The following is a 21,996-nucleotide window of genomic DNA, read 5'->3' on the forward strand; positions in this document are numbered from 1 at the left end:
TCCAACAATACATTAAGAAAATTATTCACCATGACCAAGTAGGATTTATCCCCAGGACACAAGGACTGGTTCGACACTCATAAAACAATCAATGTGATGCATCATATCAGCAAGAGAAAAACCAAGAACCATATGATCCTCTCATTAGATGCAGAGAAAGCATTTGACAAAATACAGCATCCATTCCTGATCAAAACTCTTCAGAGTGTAGGAATAGAGGGAACTTTCCTCAACATCTTAAAAACCATCTACAAAAAGCCCACAGCAAATATCATTCTCAATGGGGAAGCACTGGGAGCCTTTCCCCTAAGATCAGGAACAAGACAGGGATGTCCACTCTCACCCCTGCTATTCAACATAGTACTGGAAGTCCTAGCCTCAGCAATCAGACAACAAAAAGACATTAAAGGCATTCAAATTGGCAAAGAAGAAGTCAAACTCTCCCTCTTCGCTGATGACATGATACTCTACATAGAAAACCCAAAAGCCTCCACCCCAAGATTGCTAGAACTCATAGAGCAATTTGGTAGTGTGGCAGGATACAAAATCAATGCCCAGAAATCAGTGGCATTTCTATACACTAACAATGAGATGAAGAAAGAGAAATTAAGGAGTCAATCCCATTTACAATTGCACCCAAAAGCATAAGATACCTAGGAATAAACCTAACCAAAGAGGTAAAGGATCTATACCCTAAAAACTATAGAACTCTTCTGAAAGAAATTGAGGAAGACACAAAGAGATGGAAAAATATTACATGCTCATGGATTGGCAGAATTAATATTGTGAAAATGTCAATGTTACCCAGGGCAATGTACACGTTTAATGCAATCCCTATCAAAATACCATGGACTTTCTCAGAGAGTTAGAACAAATTATTTTAAGATTTGTGTGGAATCAGAAAAGACCCCGAATAGCCAGGGGAATTTTAAAAAAGAAAACCATATCTGGGGGCATCAGCAATGCCAGATTTCAGGTTGTACTACAAAGCTGTGGTCATCAAGACAGTGTGGTACTGGCACAAAAACAGACACATAGATCAATGGAACAGAATAGAGAACCCAGAGGTGGACCCTGAACTTTATGGTCAACTAATATTCGATAAAGGAGGAAAGACTATCCATTGGAAGAAAGACAGTCTCTTCAATAAACGGTGCTGGGAAAATTGGACGTCCACATGCAGAAGAATGAAACTAGACCACTCTCTTGCACCATACACAAAGATAAACTCAAAATGGATGAAAGATCTAAATGTGAGACAAGACTCCATCAAAATCCTAGAGGAGAACACAGGCAACACCCTTTTTGAACTCGGCCACAGTAACTTCTTGCAAGATACATCCACGAAGGCAAAAGAAATAAAAGCAAAAATGAACTATTGGGGCTTCATCAAGATAAGAAGCTTTTGCACAGCAAAGAATACAGTCAACAAAACTAAAGACAGCCTACAGAATGGGAGAAGATATTGGCAAATGACGTATCAGATAAAGGGCTAGTTTCCAAGATCTATAAAGAACTTATTAAACTCAACACCAAAGAAACAAACAATCCAATCATAAAATGGCCAAAAGACATGAAGAGAAATCTCACAGAGGAAGACATAGACATGACCAACATGCACATGAGAAAATGCTCTGCATCACTTGCCATCAGGGAAATACAAATCAAAACCACAATGAGATACCACCTCACACCAGTGAGAATGGGGAAAATTAAAAAGGCAGGAAACCACAAATATTGGAGAGGATGCGGAGAAAAGGGAACCCTCTTACACTGTTGGTGGGAATGTGAACTGGTGCAGCCACTCTGGAAAACTGTGTGGAGGTTCCTCAAAGAGTTAAAAATAGACCTGCCCTACGACCCAGCAATTGCACTGTTTGGGATTTACCCCAAAGATACAGATGCAATGAAACCCAGGGACACTTGCACTCCAATGTTTATAGCAGCAATGGCCACAGTAGCCAAACTGTGGAAGGAGCCTCAGTGTCCATCAAAAGATGAATGGATAAAGAAGATGTGGTCTATGTATCCAATGGAATATTCCTCAGCCATTAGAAACGACAAATACCCACCATTTGCTTCGATGTGGATGGAACTGGAGGGTATTAAGTAAGTCAATCGGAGAAGGACAAACATTATATGTTCTCATTCATTTGGGGAATATAAATAATAGTGAAAGGGAATATAAGGGAAGGGAAAAGAAATGTGTGGGAAATATCAGAAAGGGAGACAGAAAGTAAAGACTGCTAACTCTGGGAAATGAACTAGGGGTGGTGGAAGGGGAGGAGGGCAGGGGGTGGGGGTGAATGGGTGACGGGCACTGAGGGGGGCACTTGACGGGATGAGCACTGGGTGTTATTCTGTATGTTGGTAAATTAAACACCAATAAAAAATAAATTTATTAAAAAAAAGTATCAGAAGCAACAATGGCAAAACATTAGGATTTGATAGATCTGGGTAGTGGGTACATTGGTATCATTTTGTTATGCTTTATGCTTTGCATACATATGAAATATCTCCTAATATCAAAAGGCAAAAAGGTTAAAAATATAAAATAACTTGAATTAGTATCACAATAAAATAGAATGCATTTTATATTATTAAATGTTAAAGTATCTAAATTGCACTGTGCCTGTCCAATTCCTAAATATTGCATATGGAAATGCATTGTGTAAATTTGAACTACATTAGTACAGGGTTATTTTGTTTTTAGGAGGAAAATTCCACTAACTTGATGTAGGAACATCAACATGCAAATTAATAATATACCCACAGCTTACATTACACCAGACAAAACCCAATTGTCACAGTGGGCTGAGCCAACAAACAAACCACCTATATCCCAAAACTCAAGTTGATAAACCAGAAACGTGGTTTATGATTATTATATAATCATAATAAACCTCATTGGACAGGCAATTGTGAAAGTTATTGTGCTGCTAGTCCCTTCACGAGCCTGAATTTGGATTTCAGTCAGGAGCTCCACATTCTTCTTCTACGACGTGGATCTCCATCCTTGGAGCTGGTGGCCAACCTGGCCGGTGGCATCATCCTATATTGGGTATCTCAGAGTATCTACGCATTGTTATTTTTTATAATATTTTCAAAGATAGTTCCTGAATATGTATGGTCACAGCTCTTCATAAAGTAGTTTTTATGTATCTTGTTAACAATACACTGGATTTTAATCAGTGGTTCTTTAAATCATCTTATCTAATTTTCTGAGCAGCATTCTATGTATTTTTATTACTCTCATTTTACAAATCAGAAAAATGTGGCTCAGCTACATTATACAAGTTGCTAAAGAAATGACAGAGCTTTGATTCAAATGCAGTAGGACTTCTAACATTCAGTTACTCAGCAATTCCCTTCTACCAGCCTACTCCCTTAAGGGTGGGGATAAGAAACCATTGCGTCAGTCCCCTTGGGCTTTTAGCAGATTCACAAGCCAAACTCATACAATATTATATTATGGGAATCATAGAAATCATCTCTTTTAATCATCTCGTGTTTTTATTGTCTTATTTTTATAATTTTACTTTCATATTGCAGATATTACATATAGTTAATTCAATGCAGACCTCATATAAACAAAACTTGAAAACAAGAGCCTCTGAAATGTTCACCCATCAGTTGTAACACTCTGAGTAATTCCATGCATGTAACTACAATGCTTTTCATGAGTCTTAATATATTCTCCATAAATATTAATACTGTCTTTACACATGAATAAGAATATATTCAATATTTTTCAACTTGATTTTTTTCAGTTCATATGTCTAGGACACAGTTTGCTCGTCCATATATTACCTACTTCTTTATTTTCAAGGGCTACGTAGGTTTTCATTATCTAACCAGTTTCATATTGGTGTGCATTGAGATTATTCTTTTTCTTTAAGATTTTATTTATTTATGAGAGAGAGAAAGATCTCAGGCATAAGCGGGAGGGAGGGGCAGAGGGAGAGGGAGAAGCAGACTACCTGCTAAGCAGGGAGCCTGACATGTAGCTCAATTGCAGGACCCTGGGATTATGACTTGAGCAGAAAGCAGACATTTAACCAACTGAGCCACTCAGGCACCCCTGAGATTCTTTTCGGTTGCTTTATGAAGGAAGCTACAAGAAACTTTCTTGTAGATGTCCTCTCAAACATTTGTGGAAATGTTTATGCAGAATAAAATCCAAGTAGAAGTGCTAAATATAAGGGTATAAACATGTTTAATTTTTATAAATATTGCTGAATTGCCCTCAAGTAAAGACTATCCAGTCCCACTAACATTACACTTTTAAATAAATTTTAGCATGCTTCAAGGCTGGTGAATTTCAGCACTAAAAATGTGGCAGTTCATGATCCACTATTAGAAAATGTTATTAACAATGTTTGCCAAGTCTTTCTCTCAGCATTGCTATAAAGACCAAATAGAACACTCTGCATGTTGTAAGAGCTCTTATTCCAAAACCCAGTCTCTTAATAAAGAGTACCTATATATAGTAAAAAGTACCTGCATATGTATAAACAATATGAACAAGTTTTACAATGAAAAGTAAATATCCCTTCCATACCAGATGCCCAGTCTGTATCTGTGAAGGCACAGAAACATTGTTTAAGCCTAGTATAATATGCACATATATGTGTACCTCCCCCCCACCCCAACACACACTAGATGATGTTTTTGATGGTGTGGCAGATTGTATTCAAAACCTATTTTTAAACTTCCGACATGCAGATGTGCAAAAGCCTATATTCTCTAGAATTCCTTATAACTAGGATTCCAGATGTGTTGTATTCCCTGCTACAATGATACAGTGCTGTGAGATTTCCAAAAAGAAAACGGGGCAATGGTGCTGCTTTTACGCTTTTGCATTTGCTGCTGAGGAGCCAAATCGTGGAGGCCTTTGGTTTTTCCTGGCAGCCTTAGCAGAGATCTCGATACCAAGTAACTACCCATCAAGAGTCAAGGTATAGGACACCCATCTTGATGCAGACTGGTTCTGGCCAGGTCATTAAAAGGAAATGCCTGGGACGCCTGGGTGGCTCAGCGGTTAAGCATCTGCCTTTGGCCCAGAGCGTGATTCTGGAGTCTGCAGATCGAGTCCCACATCAGGCTTCCTGTGTGGAGCCTGCTTCTCCCTCTGACTGTGTCTCTGCCTCTTTCTCTCTCTGTGTCTCCCATGAATAAATAAATAAAATCTTTAAATAAATAAATAAAAGGAAAAAAGCCTTATCTTGATGGAGACAGAAATATGAGTCAACAAGCCAATGGGACTTATGGTACCTATCACTTCTTTCTAACACATGCATCACACATAACTTCAGTCCGTGTATTATGTACCTGAATGTTCTATGTGACATTTAAGTATTTTTTCATAATTCCAATAGTGTAATCTGATTTAATTTAATCTGTACTGAAATAACTTTTTCCACCTTTTCATTTTTATAGTTATTGAATCATTTTGTTGTCAAGAATATATTTGTATAAATATGATATAGCATCTGATGACTAACTTGAATTATACCTGATATGAATTTTCTTTTACCTTTATCCTTCTCCTATTCATTCCATATACTGATTTTACAAATCTATAATTATTTTTTATTCTAAGATCTCTGAGAACTATTTGTTCTTTTTTCATAACTTTGTTTACTGAATTGTATTCATTTATTTATATGCTTTATTATATTTCCAGTTTTCTCCCTTATCTAAGGTTTGTGTTTAATTTTGTTTTCATTAAAGTATAATGTAAATGCATTAAAAACAGTACAGCACTCAGTTCTGCAAGTTTTGACAAACACATAATCATATAAGTACCTACTGCCTCAGTGAAGATACTCCTCACCTGAAAAAAAGTCTTCCTTGTTTCTTTGAAACTAACCCCTGGCTTCACTCCTGTTTCCTAGTGACCACTGATAGCTTGGCTTTGCAAGAATGTCATAAAAATGAAATCATAAAATATGTGGCTCTTGGAGTCTGGCTTCTTTTGCTTAGCATAATGCATTAGCAATCCACCCATGCTTTTGAGTGCGTCGGGGATGTGTTGCTTTTTATCACTGAGTAGCAGTTCATTGAATGGATATACCACAATTTGTTTACCCAGTCCCCAGCTGCAGGTGTCTGTATGTGCATACATCTTAATTTCTCTTAGATAAATGCGTAGGACTGGGATTGCTGGAGCATACAGTAAGTGCATGTTTAACTTTATAGGAAACATCAAATGTTTTTCCAGAGTGTTTTAACCATTTTGCATTGCCATTCACAATACATGGGAGCTGTAGTTTTCCACAGCCTTGTTAGTTCTTGGTAATGGCAGTTTTGTTTCGTTCTGTTTTGTTTGCCATTCTAATATGTATGTATTGGTGTCTTATTGTGGTTTTAATTTGCATTTTCCTAATGACTAATGATAGTGAGCATCTTTTTACATGTTTACTTATCATCCACAGATCTTTTTTTAGCAAGTAACTGCTCAATTATTTTGTCCATTGTATTGTTGAATTGTTTTTTTTTTTGCATTATTTTTGACTTCTGACAATCCTGTATATATTCTGAATATTAGTCCTTTAATCAATATGTAATTTGTATATCGGTGATTGGTCTTTTCTATGACTTATTTTAATTATCTTAGCAGAGTCCTTCAGAAAGCAGATATTCATATAATTGATAAAGTCCCAATTAGCAGCTCATTTTCTTTATGAGTTCTGCTTTTGGTGTCACACCTAGGAAATTTGTGTGTAGCCCAGATCACATGATTTTCTCTTCTATATTCTCCTAGAAGTCTTATAGCTTTCGACTTTACATTTAACCCTATAATCCACTGTGAGTTCATCATTCGTATGTGATGCAAAGTATGAACTGAGGATTATCCAGTGTGTGTCTAGTGCCATTCATTCCTTATCCCGTCTCCATTGAAGGTGTACTAGCTGTTTTAAAAGTGTGTATTTATTTTCCTCAGGTGTAAGTCATTGTTTTTAGTGAGTTTGACATTCATTTTTTTTGTTCTAGCTTCTCATTAATATTTGGTGAATTTCGATTCTGTTTTCATCTTTGCAGTTGAGATTGTTATTCAAATTATCTGCCCCCCCGCGCCCCGTTTGTGTAGCCCGATTTGGTGATGTAGGGATCTCAGCAGCAGGTCTCATGGTCATAAATGATTCATCTCAGACACTGTCATCCTCCTCGGCAGAGATGGCATAATCAGCTTGCTTGCTCAGCACTTTCATGGGGAGACGCACATTCTTCCCACTGCTGAGTAGTCTGCCTCCTGCTTCTACTCCCACTGGCTCTCTCTGCACCCCTCCTAATGCTAGTTTCCATCAGGTAACCTTCATGTTGCTCTCCCACTTCCATGATCACGTCTGTGTCTGCACGTCCACATTTTCTCCCTGTGAGAAGAACAGCTACTCAACAGATATCCTTAAAACAAACCAATACAAATGAATTCATCTCAGGGAATTTCATAATGTCCTGTATACTGGTGTGACTTGAAGTGTCTCTAAAAGAATGTGAAGACTAACCATGTGAGGAAGAGGAAGAAAATCCAACATCAGAAGCTCATTCTCACGGGTGGTCTGGAAGTCACAAAAGCTCTTTGGCTTCATACTTCTCTTCTGCTTCAAGTTCTCAGATTCAATGACACTATATCAAAAATGTGTAAAGCTAATCACTTTAAATTGCATTCAATTTGTGTGGTATGTCTCAGTGCTTCTCCGCACCTAAATAATTAATATCTACTTATCCTGAGTTATGTTAAATTACTACATAGCTGACCTACTTTATAAGATTAATCTTTAGTAATACAATTAAAATTAAATGCTTATTGATTATGTAATTTTAAGCTCATTGCTAAGAAAAATTATTGTACATATTTGTTGTCCCCAGTTCTTCCTTGGCTTTAAATAACTTAATCAAATACTTAGAAGGATCACATAAAGTGCTTGTTAGAAAGAGAACCGATGTATTGTAAAATAAAATTAAGTGAAACTATGAGTATTTCTTAGAATAAAACCAAAGCAATATGCTTATATTCTGAAACCCTAAAAAAAAAAAAAAAAGAAAGTTTGAGAAGGAACTTTCTTTCTCATTGTTTATGTGAAAATCATCACATTTTCTGCAGTGACATGCTATTCAAGAGCTTGTTAGACAATGTTAAACTTATGGGTAAGGTAAATCATACAAGAAGATGTGATCATTTTACATACATTATGGTATCTGTACATATTAACATGATTAAACATTAAAGAAATTTATAATATAGAGGTTTGTATTCCCATAAGGAACTGAACATTTAGCTAAAAGAAAAATATTTGGATACCTGATTTTTGTAGCTATCATTTAAACGAAGGTAGAAAAAAATTATCTGGGTTATCATTTCATAGTTCTGTACAGAAAATAGAATTTTCTCTACATCAGAGCATCCAAAGGAGGAAAGTTTTGAGATCTCAGTACAGAACTAATTGGATTTGCCTACATTACTAAACCCACGCATTATATCCTAAAGAGAGATACATAAAAAACATTTCATATTTGGGAGCATCTGGGTGGCTGAGTCCATTAAGAGTCTAACTCTTGATTTCAGCTCAGGCCATGACCTCAGGGTCTTGAGACTTCATCAGGGATACTGCTTAAGATTCTCTCTCCCTCTCCTTCCATCCCCCCACCCTTTCCCCACCCCTCAAATAAATAAATCTTTAAAAAAAATTACTCCACACTTGCTGAGATGATGGTTAGAAAAGCTAGCAGAACCAATATCATCACGTTTCCCACTTTATTTTCAGAAATTCACCTTTTCAGGCAAATTCCAATAACTTTGAATCAAGAGCTCAAAAGTCATCAAGTTGGATAAGGAGGGAATCAGAGACCCAGTGATGGCCAAGCACAGATAATGATCTCTGTCTTCTGGTTAAAGTGCCTGTCCCAGAAAACCGGGTGTCAAGGGCTTCACGTTCTGAGCACAAGATGATAGAATTCCTCCAACACATCATGAAGGGTAGACCTGACTTCACTTCCCCTGAGCAAAGAGGACAAATGAAGGACCCGAAAAAATACACTTGTGATCCTGAACTAGAGGAGGAAACTGTAGATGCTGTTGTTGGTGATGGAAATATCCTAGGCCTCCCAGCTAGATTAATTTCATGTCAGCTACATGAATAAGTGTTCTTCACTTGTTAAAAAAAAAAAAATCTGTGCTTTGATAACGCAGCAAATTTCAACTCAGCAAAATGCTGACAGGACTAGTTCTGATGTTTGCCAATTATTTGAGAGAGCTCCATTTTCTAACACAAATGGCATTTAAAATATATGAACTAAAAACTTCAAACACGTGTCACGTCAAGCCCTCCCCTTTGACTTTTTTGGTCCACATCTCCTAGATCATACAAGCAGTAGTAGCTCTTAATGCTCTTTATAGTTAGTTTCAAATGGTAACTACTATTCTTGCTTAATAACAATTGTTATTTTCTATGCAACGGTCTTATCCTTAAACATTTCTTTTTTAAACCTAAATTTAGGCTTATATTTTACAAATGAATAATTACCATGAATACCTGTCTAAAAATCCTTAATAATATTTTAATGATGAAATTACTAGAACAAACACAAATGTTAGCGGGTTTATATTTGGCTTATGTTTAGATCTCCAGTGGATTTTAATCTACTCATAGTTATACAGAATTTTTCTCAGATACTGACTACTTACCCAAATTATCTGACCCAAACAGAAAAAGTTACCAAATTAACAGTATTTTAGGAATCGGGAGAGACTATACAAATAAGATAGTCCATCATCCTTATTTGACTACTTAGGAAATGGAAATCAAGAAGTTACTGAATCACAGAATGGCTAAGGTTGCATACCTAGCGAGTGACAATGCCCAAATCAAATGTAAGTTCTGTAATGCCCAAGTTATAAGTAATTTTATTATTACTTTTTATTTTGTTCCTTTGTTTTTTTTTGTTTAGTTTTTATGTTTATTTTGCCTGCTTGGTTTCATACCCAGAACTTTAAGAGAGAAAACCAAGATGATTTTCTTATGAGACTTTATCAGACAGAATTATTTTATTTAAAGTGTATTTTAATTTTAAAAAATGTATTATGATTTATTACATTCTCAACGAAATCTTTGAGGAAGTGTAAAAGAAAGACAATAAGGATTCCCACATGATAAAAACTATTATTATGAATGACCAAAAGAAAAAATAACCTGAAGTAAATAAGTATTGTTGAATCTGACTCTTTAGGTAAAAAAACAAAGTCTTACACAAATGCAGATCACCTTTATAAAATAATCATTAAAAATTCATTAGCATTGATTAATAGTTGAAAATGAAATTAGAACTATTTCAGAGACTCTTAGAAGTCATACTTACATGAAGCAAATGTTTTAGGGAAAAGGAAACAAAAAACTCAAAGTCATCACAGAACCATCCGTTATTGAGAGAACATTTTTTAAAATCAAGATTCAGATAAACAGACTCTAACAACACATGGAGTCAGGTGGGAAATAAAAACAGCAGTTGTTTCTAAAGGGCAGCCTGACTGTTGGCAGATGGATGGTATGCCTCTCAAGGGAAGGGAAGGAAACATGTCATCCATGTGGACATGGGGTAACTGTTCTCCATAGTTTGGGAGGACCCCGTTTCTTGAGGGACAAAGGGTCAGAAAGGAAGCACCAAGATCTTGCAGGGGGGTCCAAAACAGGTGAGATTGCCTCAGAGAGAGGCCACCAGGTAGGGATGCATGAGCAGCATCTCTTGGTCCACAGGAACAGGGACAGCTCCTGGCTTCCTTGCTGAGGAGGAGCCCGCTCCTTCAGGGAGCCCAGCCAGGTGCGTACCAGCCCGTGCCAAGTGGACACGTTTGGGGAAGTGAAGTGTGGCAGCAGGGCAGTGGTGACCACAGTGCAAAGTGCTATGACTCTCTGGAATCCTGGGAACTGTTCGTGCAGGAGAACCACTGCATGACCCCAGCAGCCTCCTGGACACGGGGAGACAGCCGCTGCCAAGTGCCCTGGGGTTTGACATCCTATGAAGCCAGAAGGAAAAATCTATAGAAACTGCCATTCCAGCAGGCATACTTGTTTGCTCAACATGGAGTGACTCTTGTTATTCTCATACTTCCTCAAGTAAACCCAGTCGAGAGACCTGGCTGCTAAAAAATTTAAGAGGACATCACTTTACCTTCTTTTCCAGTTTTCTTTGTGCCTCCACTATGTTATGCTAGGCACTTTTTCAAAACAGCTCGATTCTTTATTTCAGTTCAGCAGAAGAGGGATCCAAAAGTTATAGTAGATTCATAGTTGGAATTAGAAACACGTGTTTTCTCTGCATTTCTATGAAACGAGGATGAACATATCAATTTTTCAAATAAAAGCAAAAAGTAGCTTTGAATTAAGGGAAATATGGGTATTCATTTGATCAGATTTAACCTCAAATTACCTTTATGTGTATGCACTGGGAAACAGGCAAGGAGATAAGACTCAGAGTGGCAGGAGAAAAAAGAAGAATCCTACTAACTCAGAAGCAATTTGGGTTATTCAGACGACAACAGTTGACACTTAGAAAATATGTAATATTGAGGTCTTATGAATCTGTCCTGCTTTTAACAGAGCGTTGATTTTCCTGAAGACACTCTGGACTTTAATTTTAGCCTGTAAAATAAGCTTCTCAAGAGTCAAATTCTCTCTGGATTTAACAAAATCTATGTACCTAGATTGCTTTCTGTTTTAAAAGTAAATAGGTAATTCTAGAACAAAGATCATCTGGTATGTGAACAGTGAGCAGATTCCCAAAAAATTGGTGATTGCATATAAATTAAAAATATGTATTATTTCTCTTTAAAATTACATTTACACTAAATTTCTCTCAACTGTAGGCTTGGATGTTTTGTTATTTGGGGAGTTCTAAAACACATGAAAATCAATAAAGACCATAGATCAAAGGACTCAATATTTTGATAAATTCTAGAATGTGTAATCCTGCATCTTGCGCCTATTCACTGAAAAACTGTTCACTAGCCATGCAGGAGTCCAAACCTGTGTCAAGGTGGAAAGATCTGTGAGGGAAAAGCGGCCTTCCTAACATTCTATTTAGGGCCTACTTTGGATTAGAGTATTTTGTCCAATGCCAAGGAGTCACAAAGTTTCCAGTTTCTTTCCTCTGCCTTTTCTTTTTTCATTTTTTTCTTTTTTCTTTTTCTTTTTTTTTTTTTTTTTTTTAAGGTCCAGTTTATTCTTCACAGCCCCTAGCAAGGTTAATTCGGCTGTCCTGAGTGATTAATTGCTGTGCTCAGAAGTAAATATCCTGTGCCACATCAATTTCTTTGTATGTACTGTGTGTGGTCCCCTGCATTCATCTACGGATATGTGTATGTGGGACTGAGTGAAAACATACTCTCTCCCACCCCCACCTCTTTTTATCACAAAACAATCCCAACGTAGACATATTCCAGGAGCAGTATAGCTGCAAAGAGTAGAGATTTGCTGTGTTACAAAAGCATCACAATTAATGGCATTTTATACAGCTCAAAAAGTGTTTTTATCTGAAAACTTTCCTTTTGTGTGTTGTCAACATACCTTAATTTGAAGTTGGAAATCAAAGAATGGGACCGGGCAGCTTTTCTTTTTTTTCCTATATTTTTAGCATTCATCCAGCCAGCCTGTTGATGTTCAAAGACTACACACAAAGTACTTTAAGCAAATGGGCAGAATTAGCCTACACTAAATATTGCCACCAACACAAATGCTACTCATTATGTTAATGTCCGTACAGCTCAGGGGATCATGGTAAACTGAGGACAGGAACATCTTAGTGATTCGGGGTTGACCCAATGAGGAAGGATATCGGAAGTGGTGTCTTGACCATAAGTTATTGTGCAGCTCAGAATAAAATAAGTTAAAGGCATACAGAAGGAATTGTTTGTATATCTAGTTGGAGGTGTGAATCTTACTGCTGTGCAAATTAGAATGCATCTGCTTCTTTGTACATAAAGACATTTGTTGTACAATAAGTGATGTGACTGCAACAAGAACTCTGAGAAATGAACCACTGTTGCATAAAGAACTATCATTTAAAAAAAAAATAGTAAGTTGAAAGTATCGTATAAAGGATGCCTGAGTGGCTCAGCGGTTTAGCACCTGCCTTTGGCCCAGGGCATGATCCTGGAGTCCAGGACCCAGTCCCATATCAGGTTCCCTCCATGGAGCCTGCTTCTCCCTCTGCCTGTGTCTCTGCCTCTCATGAATAAATAAATACAATCTTAAAAAAAAAAAAGAAAGTATCTTACAGTATATATATATATATATGTATATATATGTGTGTGTGTGTATAAAATCTTCAGTTGAAAGAAAAAAATATGCACCATTAAGAATTTTAGCTTATATTTGAAATAAAAGATTAGTAAAATATTAATATTTTGCAGACTATATCAGCTAATCAAAATGGTGTGGTAGAATTGTGGAGAAATCATCCTGAGTCTGGAATATTTTAAGGAAGTAAAATAATAACAATAATCTTTATTAGCTGTCCACAAAGACCACATTTAGCCTTTAAAAGCTCCACTTCTTTAGTCTGTACAGATGATTTTCCTCCAACATCCTCCGGACCACACAGAGCAGAACTGCAGTAGTAAATACCCACCAGATGAAAGTTCTTCAGGAAGGGGAGAGATTTTTGGCAATAATTTTGAGGAAAGGCAGTTACATATTATCAAAGGAGTATCCTGAAATTCTGAGAGATTGATACAAATGCAGGATGGCCTTCTGATCAGTGAGTCTGCAAGAGCTGAACTCTCTGGCCTGGGGAGGGCGGATGCAAGTATTTGAGGAGGAAGCTAGATAGGATTTATTGCAGAGATGAGCAGATGTAATAGGTCAGATCAGGTCACTTTACTGGGATGAATCTCTTGTGGGAGAGATTTGCAAACCAGAAGCCATCAGAAACCGATCTGGAATAGAATGGGAATATGAGATTACAGTGCAAATAGCAAGCCTATCAGTTTAAGACACGCTTTTTTATGTGTTTTGTTTTATTTGTAGTTGATGATATAGAGCAAAGCAGCCCAAGTTAATACCAACCTGTCCTGGGAGGAATAACTAGCCAAGGAAACCAACCATGGTTATCATGTCCTCCTCGAAATATGGAAGCCAACCTCTCTTTTTGAAGATTTTCCAGGAATGAATAAGAAAGTGTAACAAAATGCTAAAACAGGAGTTATTCTTCTTTTTCATGAAGGATTACTGTGTGTCTAAACTTTATATTTCATTAGAAGTGCAGGAAAAGCATATTGGATCGGAACTTCATGATGACTCTTAAAACTAGGGCATGTTTTATAATTCCTGTTCCACAGATGAGAAATTTAACACTCAATCAAAATGAAGGTGGCAGAAACACTGCTGATCAGCTATCCACATGCTCCCCATCTATTTTGCAGATGCTCTTACCCTGAAGGTAGAGCCTTTTGATTTGAGTGGCCAACAGACCAGAAGCAGAAATGATGGTGTCATTCTGAGCTGGGGCAGTGAGCCTCCTCCCAGTCTTTCCCTTGCCCTGAGGGTTCTGGAACACACACAAAGTCTGTGTGTTCCAGATGGCCTCTCTGCACAGTGGAGGAGGCTGCCCAACATACAGTGGACAGCACAAGCAGGAGAAATATATCTATATGATATTATCCCCTGGATTTTAGGGTTCACACTGGTAGCCCCAAGAGATAAGTATTCTGACTAATGTAGAAACTGTACAGAGGATGGACTGGCACACTGGTGATTTAGGTTAGGAAGACACGAAACATCCCAGGATGGTGCCACACATGCTCGTATGGGAGGTGAGCCACAGGCCTATTGCTTTTGCAACTTAGTGAAAAGGCTTAAGAAGTAGAAAAGTGTTTTGTGAATTGCCCACTATTGGTAATATTTGGTAAGATGCTATAGATGTGAGGTGAGGAAATGAGAGGCAAGTAGAAATTTAAAGAAATAGATGATGTTCAAAAATTCAGGGACCAGATATATTGAGAAACTGCGTGCTTATAAACTCCAAGCAGGTGGGCAGGCCAGCATACAAACAAATGGAAATCCAAGGTTGGACAGGGGAACTATGAGGTCAAGAAGGCTTTAAGTGGCAAGAGTCCCATAAAACTTCGACTATATAGGAAATGCCTGAGCTCAAGTGTATGAAAGAAGTCAGGATCACACTAAGGGAGTCCTTCCACCACCACCACCACCACCACCACCACCACCACCACCACCACCCCGCAGCCAGCTCCCACCCATCCACTAGCTTACCCTACCTAGGCATTCATCAGAAGTGGGGCCTAAGCAAAAGGCTTGTATGCAAAAATCTTATTTGGGAAGATAGAATGAGGGATATGAAGTGAGTCAAGGAAAAGGAAAACCAATAGGGAAATGCTTTCGGAGTTGGCCACTGCTCTAGACAATGCCATTAAGTTTTGCACAGTATAGTGAGATTTGCAGAGTTCATCTCAGAGCTGTATACCAAGGAATAGAAGGTGAGAGACTTTATCCATTGTGTCCCATTCCCCAAAATCCAAGAGTGGATACATTTAGATTCATTTCTTCAGCAATTCTACTTCTGGTGTATGAATGTGAAGGGTCCCTGAGGAGGTCACATCCAATATGACATCAAAGAACCCTGGAAGAAGAAGGAAAAGATACTTGACTCCAGTCTGTAGAAATGTACTGCTTGATTATGCTTGGAGGAAAGTGATCAAAACCCACGTGGGCCTGGGTGAGCAACAACAGAGAAATCAAAATATGGCACCCAGGCTTGGGCATGATGCACATGAGGGGGCCAGTAGAAACACAGCTGAGTTGACAGAAGTAAGCATCTAAGCAGAACAGAAAGGAGGAGGGAAATCAGATTAAGAGCCATGTTTCAAAGAGAATTTTGAGTAGACTTACTGGCCCATAGAACAGATGGGATGCAAAGAGACTGGAAGCCTACTAAGTTTTGTTGGTGGGGGTAATTGATACACTATTTTTCCAAATGAATTCCAAGCCTTAATCAAAATAAATAGGAAAATAAATAAAATCCCTTTCACACTTTGAAAATTGACATTCTCTGTAAGCTCCTTATTTTCCATATATATGGAAGCAGATCGCAAGAAAGTTGTGCAACTTGCCAAGTGGTCACATTCCTCAACATCTTTTTCAGATGTTGCCAAAGACGATGATGGAAAGGGCAAAACAGCCAGGAGGGTACAGCTGGAGTTCCCAGAAAGAAATGGAACACAGAAGAAATGTCTCAGGGAGAGGAACAAAAATGTAGTCCAAGTGCCTCCCACAATACAGGGAAGGGGGTTTTGCAGCTTCTGCTCTCTGTGATTTCATCACTGCCACAGGACATTTACAGCTCTATCCCATTCCTCTTCCTCCCCACTGGGGATTCTATTGCATCTCTCACTCCTGCTTCAACATTATATGTAGCGGATATATGTAGAGGGGGAGGAGCACAGATAATTTGCCATGTTTCACCCATGGGCCTCTGGAGCAAAAGGAACAACATTTGGGTGAAGAAGATATGGCCTACCCAGAAATCTTGGATTTGAGCTAACTGTGGTAACTAGATGGGACTCGGTGTCATCTCCCTTGAGGAGGGAGGGGGGTGTGATTTCTGTGCTGGAAGAATTGAATAGGATATTGAGTGACCCAAGGATTAACAGGCAGAGGTTGTTAAGGCATAACAAATATCTCTGTGCTTCTCTCTATTCCTCAGCCTTTCTGGAAGTTGGGTGGGAGATATGAAAGTAACCTGACCAAGGCAATAGGAGGGAAGGAAGTCATTTCTGATCTCAGGGAGTTCAGAAACACTGTGTCCCATCCTCCCTATCTGCCTGTGCCATAGTGAGGGGACTTTGGAGGCTTCATGTTCCACTAGATGTAGCCTGAATCCCACTGTTTAGAAGAACTCTTCTAAGGAGTGGCATCACCAGCCACAGATATTGACATGATTGAGAGTTCATTTTCTGTTACACCATGGAGATTTGAGAACCTGTGTGTTGTATTAATTACCCTCGCTAATATAATGAGAGGACTCAAACCTCATATGTGTAATTTGAAATCCCCTATTTTTTCAAGCATAGCAAAAAATAATAATTCATAATTTAAATTAGAGGGTTTGACAGCTGTCATCTATCTGCCCATTTCGTGTATCTGTTTCAATCAAACCCTTCTGAATTACTACCATGTCCATGCAATCCTGGTCAAACTGATGAGGGATGGGGAGGTCTGGGGAGGGATGGAGAAGAGGTCTGTGTTCGCCTTTCAAGTCTCAGCTCAGAGATGGCCTCATGTATGACTCTGTTCCTGACACGCTTCTTCCCTGAGAAGAGCTGACCATCTGTCTTGGTCTCCCCACTGAACTATTTAATCTCAAACACAAGAAACCAACTCTAGCTAGTTTATCCAGAAAAAAAATATTTATTAATATATATTGGGTAACTTATCAATCCTTTGGTAGGACACAGAATAATCATAGATGCACTGAATGCTCACAAGCACATCATAGAGCTGTTTCAATAGAGATTTCACTGTTACTATCCTGAGCATGGACCTTTCAGCTTCTACCACCAGCATGACAGTGTTAGGCATTTTATTAAAGGGGCTCCTCTCCCTCTGCTGCTCTGGAACTCAGAGCTGTCACCACCCACACAAGCCTGAGACTTTCTTTCACTAGCTTCCTCTTTAAAATCTAGCCTGTACCATAACTGAAAAGCAAAGCTGAAGAAGTGAACACGATGTCCTGAGAGAGGAAGGAGTAGGGAGCAAACAATTTGGGGGATTTCCCAAACATAAGAAATAGTTTCTGGGTCTCAGTGGCCAAAAGAAAGGACCAATTCCACTACATCCACGTACATCCTGCTCCCTGGAACCATTGCAGGCATGTAATAGACACTTAATAAGTATCTGTAGGATGGACGAAAATAACAAAGAGTGACCAGGATTGGAGCACTCAGTTATTGCCATTCACACAGCATCACTTTAAATGACACAAGAATGATTGCACTATACAGCGGGCCATATGGCTCCCGTGGGTTCAACCGAATTATTATTTCAGTCCCATTCAGTTCAATAGCAATCAAAGCCAGAGCTACAGAGAATGAGCTCCAAGTGACACACTCAGCCCCATCCTATGGACCAAGGAGAGGAGCTCAGCTTTAATAGGACGCTGAAGAAAACAGAGTAGGCTCCCACTATCAAAGTGAAGTGGGGAATTAGAGCAATTTCCCTGACACTCCAGACAAAAGTGGGCAGTTTGTCTGGATTATCTAGGTCACTGCTGCAAACTCTCAGATTCATTTTGCCCGTGGAGAGCTGTCCTATTAGCTCCAGTTACCACAGTAACTAACTCAAAAAAAAAAAAAAAAAAACACGCAGGATAAAAACATCCTCATTCCTACCAATCTCCATTTAACTATATTTAAATGTCCATAAATTTTGGTCATATTGATCTAGGCTGGATTTAAAAGAGCAACCCTTGGAGGTGGATTGCAGATGCCACACACTCTCCACCTGCTATATTGCGGAGTGCAGAATGCGTCAAATCAAGCTATAAAAAATGAAGATCCAATTCTCTCTCAGGCTGACTTGCAGGATTCCCTCATGATTATGATGGGAATGAATCATCCGCAATGATATTTAGGTTAGTAATGCCATTATAATAAAGTGTGTAATTTAGGTTAGACTCCATCATGTCGGGAGAATTGCCACAGACTCACCTCCTTCTCTGGCTCCTCGGCTTTGCCCCTGTGGCTTACTCAGGGCACTGTTAATTGACACAATTAAGAGTGAAGACTGATTTACAGGACCCAGAGGAGCCCTAGGAGAGTGAGGTTTATGTTCTCGGGAGAAGGTTTTATATACTCTATATTGACTTCCTTCCTGACATCCCAGTTCTTCTCCAAGTACAAGAGCTAGGGTGGGGGAACCCACAGTAATACTGTTCCTGAAACTGCTCTCACTCATTCTAGTTTTATTTACTTAAATCAAATACCCTTTCCTGGTTCTGGTTTCCTTTTAGGGTTCTATTCCATTTGCCCATCCATTTGTCTTTTCCTCACTTATTTCCTGATACTGCAATATATAATGATAAAGTATCACCGAAAGCCAAAATATTTTCGAAATTATTTCCCTATGCTTAGAAAGGAAAAAAAAAAAAAGCAAAAACACAATGGGATAAGTGCATTCCCCTCATTAGGTAAGGGAAATTCGTGTCTATTCCCATTAAGTGAGTTTAGCTTTTGAGATGCATACGGCATTTTGCCTTTCAGCTCACTGTTGAGATTCTTATTTACCAAGCGACCACTTGATCTGTCTAGCTTAACATCTTAACTAGGAAAATGAAAAAAGCCTGGAATTAAGTGGTTGTTTTTCACATGCAGAGTCAGAGAACAAAAGCAGAGACCCACATCTGTACTTATTTTAGTTCTGTGAGTCTTGCATCTCTTCTTAGGGGATCAGCACTAGCAAACTGCTGTTAACTGGGATAATTATACAGCACTCCGAGCAGTGAGCATAATAACACTGTGAGTGTCCAAGGGTTTGAACAATTTGGACTGATTTTGTATAGTGTATAATTTACAGTAAAGATTCAGAATGCCTTGTTTTCTTTTAAGAACAGCTTTCATCCTTTTGCTCTAGATCATTATATATGGAGACACATATTCATAGTCAGAGTTGATACAGATAAATCTAAACATCTGTGAAACTAGAATAATTTCATTGGCATTTACACTATGAAGCGGTGCCTCAGGCCTTTTCTGTAGCTGATTGTCAAAGCCCTAGAAGTCACCTACGTCTAGAAATGTCTCAAATCGGTAGACTGATATCAGGACTCTAATATTATTGTTAAAAAGTTAGTCAATGGGATCCCTGGGTGGCGCAGCGGTTTGGTGCCTGCCTTTGGCCCGGGGCACGATCCTGGAGACCCAGGATCGAATCCCACGTCGGGCTCCCGGTGCATGGAGCCTGCTTCTCCCTCTGCCTGTGTCTCTGCCTCTCTGTCTCTCTCTGTGTGACTGTCATGAATAAATAAATAAAATCTTTAAAAAAAAAAGTTAGTCAATTAAGAAATATAAGTGAGAAAGATAATCTAAAAGTGGAATTTAGAAACAAGCGCTCAAATATATAATCAAATAATATATGTAAGACCTAATTATAGTGCTATAAAAAACACTACATTTTTTAAAAGTATGCTTTAGTAAGTTTTACTCATTTGCTCATTCATTCAGTCATTCAACAAACATCTGCTTGCTTTGGGGAAAGAGGGGTACTCTGAAGAGTGCTGGACACTACATGGTTGAACCAGATGGTCTATCCTTAGCTCAAAGATTAGCTACTGGGTAAATACATTTTTTTAAGAAGGCAGAATAATAGCAATCGATACATCTAGGGTAAAATGGAATTTCACTTCTTTCATAGATAATTACTTAAATTAACTTTTGTATTAAGTGATGATGCTCAAAGAAACGAAGTCCATAGAAAGTCTAGTATACAGATAAAGAACAAAACAAGAACACTATCACTCCTGCAATTAGTTCTTTATAACATTGTTTTGAGTTAATTCTAGCAACTGTTTTAGTAGCTTAGCCCATTTGTAATAAAGAACTAGCTAACCAAAAATTTTGGCATATTTACATGAACTTGCTGACCAGTTAGTCATTGAAAATTTATTTTTCATACTGGATTTATTATTTAAGAGCCATCAAGATTAACTTCAAAAGTTGGTTTCTTAGTATTTTTGTGTGTTGCCTTCTAAATCAAAAACTGAGTTTCTGGAGATAAAGAATATCCGCAATCTTGGAAATTATAATCAGTTTTTAATATTTCTTTTTTTCCCAACCAAGTCTAAAATTTAGAAACTGGAATGGAGAATATGAACAGAAGAGGTGAAGTGAATTGCATTGTTTAGTGGACATAAAGAAAGCAGGTCTTCAAACTTTGGTAAAGTTAACATATAATGTCTCCATAGGGGTGTGAGCATAATGCCTTTGTTTTTGTTTTTAAAGATTTTACTATTTATTTGAGAGAGAGAGAGCATAAGCCAAGGGAAAGATGGGGGAGAGGGAGAAGCAGACTCCCCGCTGAGCAGGGACCTTGACATGGGGCCCAATTCCAGGACCCCAGCAGACACTTAACTGACTGAGGATGCAGGTGCCCTGAGCATAGTGCTTTAGATGGAAGCAATTAATTCCATCTTCCACAAAACTTTTTCTCCTCACATGATCTTCTTGAAAAGGTGCCTACAGTTAGGGTGTCAGGCTATTCTTCCTTTCCTATGCCTCCTTCTCATTTTACATAAACCTATCACAATAGCTAAGATAAACAATACTGACAATATCAATATCAGGTGATAGTAAAGTGATAGAAAAATGGTAATTTTCATAGAAAGCCAATAGATGCAAAATTGCATAGCCACACTGGAAATTGGTTTGGCAGTTCCTACGTTAAATACATACTTAACATAAGACCCAGCAAACCCAATACTGCATATTTATCTTACAGAAATGAAAACCTATGTTCACACAAAAATCACACAACCGTTTATAACAGATCTGTTCATAATTGCCCCAAATTAGAAACAACCTAAATGTCTTTAGATGCATGTATGAATAAACAACTGTGTTATATCCATACAACTGAATACTACTCAGCAATTAGAAGGAATGAACTTATAGGAATCTTAAAGGCGTAATGCTAAATGTAAAAAAAAAAAAAGTCTCAAAAGGTTACATAGTATATGAATGCATCATTACAACATTCTGGAAAAACACATATGTGGTGATAAAAAGCAGAATAGTGTTTGCCAAGAGCAAAAGGAGGTGTGGGAAGAGAGCCTGAATACAAAGCATCAAGGGAGTGCAAAGAAACTTTTTGGGAGAAGGGGCCAATACAACTTTCTGTTTCCTCCCTGGCACGGGGTTCACGTGCCTGTGGTAGAGATCCACAGAGCTATACGTACAGAAAAATAAGAATACATCCAAACTAAAATACATAT

The 21,996-nt window shown here is 38.2% G+C and overlaps 1 long non-coding RNA gene across 3 annotated transcripts in view; it reads right to left on the reverse strand.

Moving 5' to 3' along the window:
- Window positions 1–6,641: 6,641 nt before the first annotated feature.
- The window catches only part of LOC102151835, a 63,341-nt gene continuing 47,986 nt past the window's right edge, over window positions 6,642–21,996 (reverse strand). Inside the window, exons 5-7 of one of the 3 annotated variants that reach the window (XR_005384392.1) lie at window positions 11,170–11,321; window positions 7,509–7,629; window positions 6,642–7,376 (exon numbers count right to left, since the gene is read on the reverse strand). This is a non-coding gene — a long non-coding RNA (uncharacterized LOC102151835). Of the gene's footprint in view, window positions 7,377–7,508; window positions 7,630–11,169; window positions 11,322–13,492; window positions 13,934–21,996 lie in introns of those variants that run through there. The other 2 variants (XR_005384393.1, XR_005384391.1) reach the window with 2 other exon arrangements.

Source organism: Canis lupus, chromosome 35 (assembly GCF_011100685.1).
Source record: "Canis lupus familiaris isolate Mischka breed German Shepherd chromosome 35, alternate assembly UU_Cfam_GSD_1.0, whole genome shotgun sequence".
In the NCBI taxonomy this organism is placed as follows: Eukaryota; Metazoa; Chordata; class Mammalia; order Carnivora; family Canidae; genus Canis; species Canis lupus.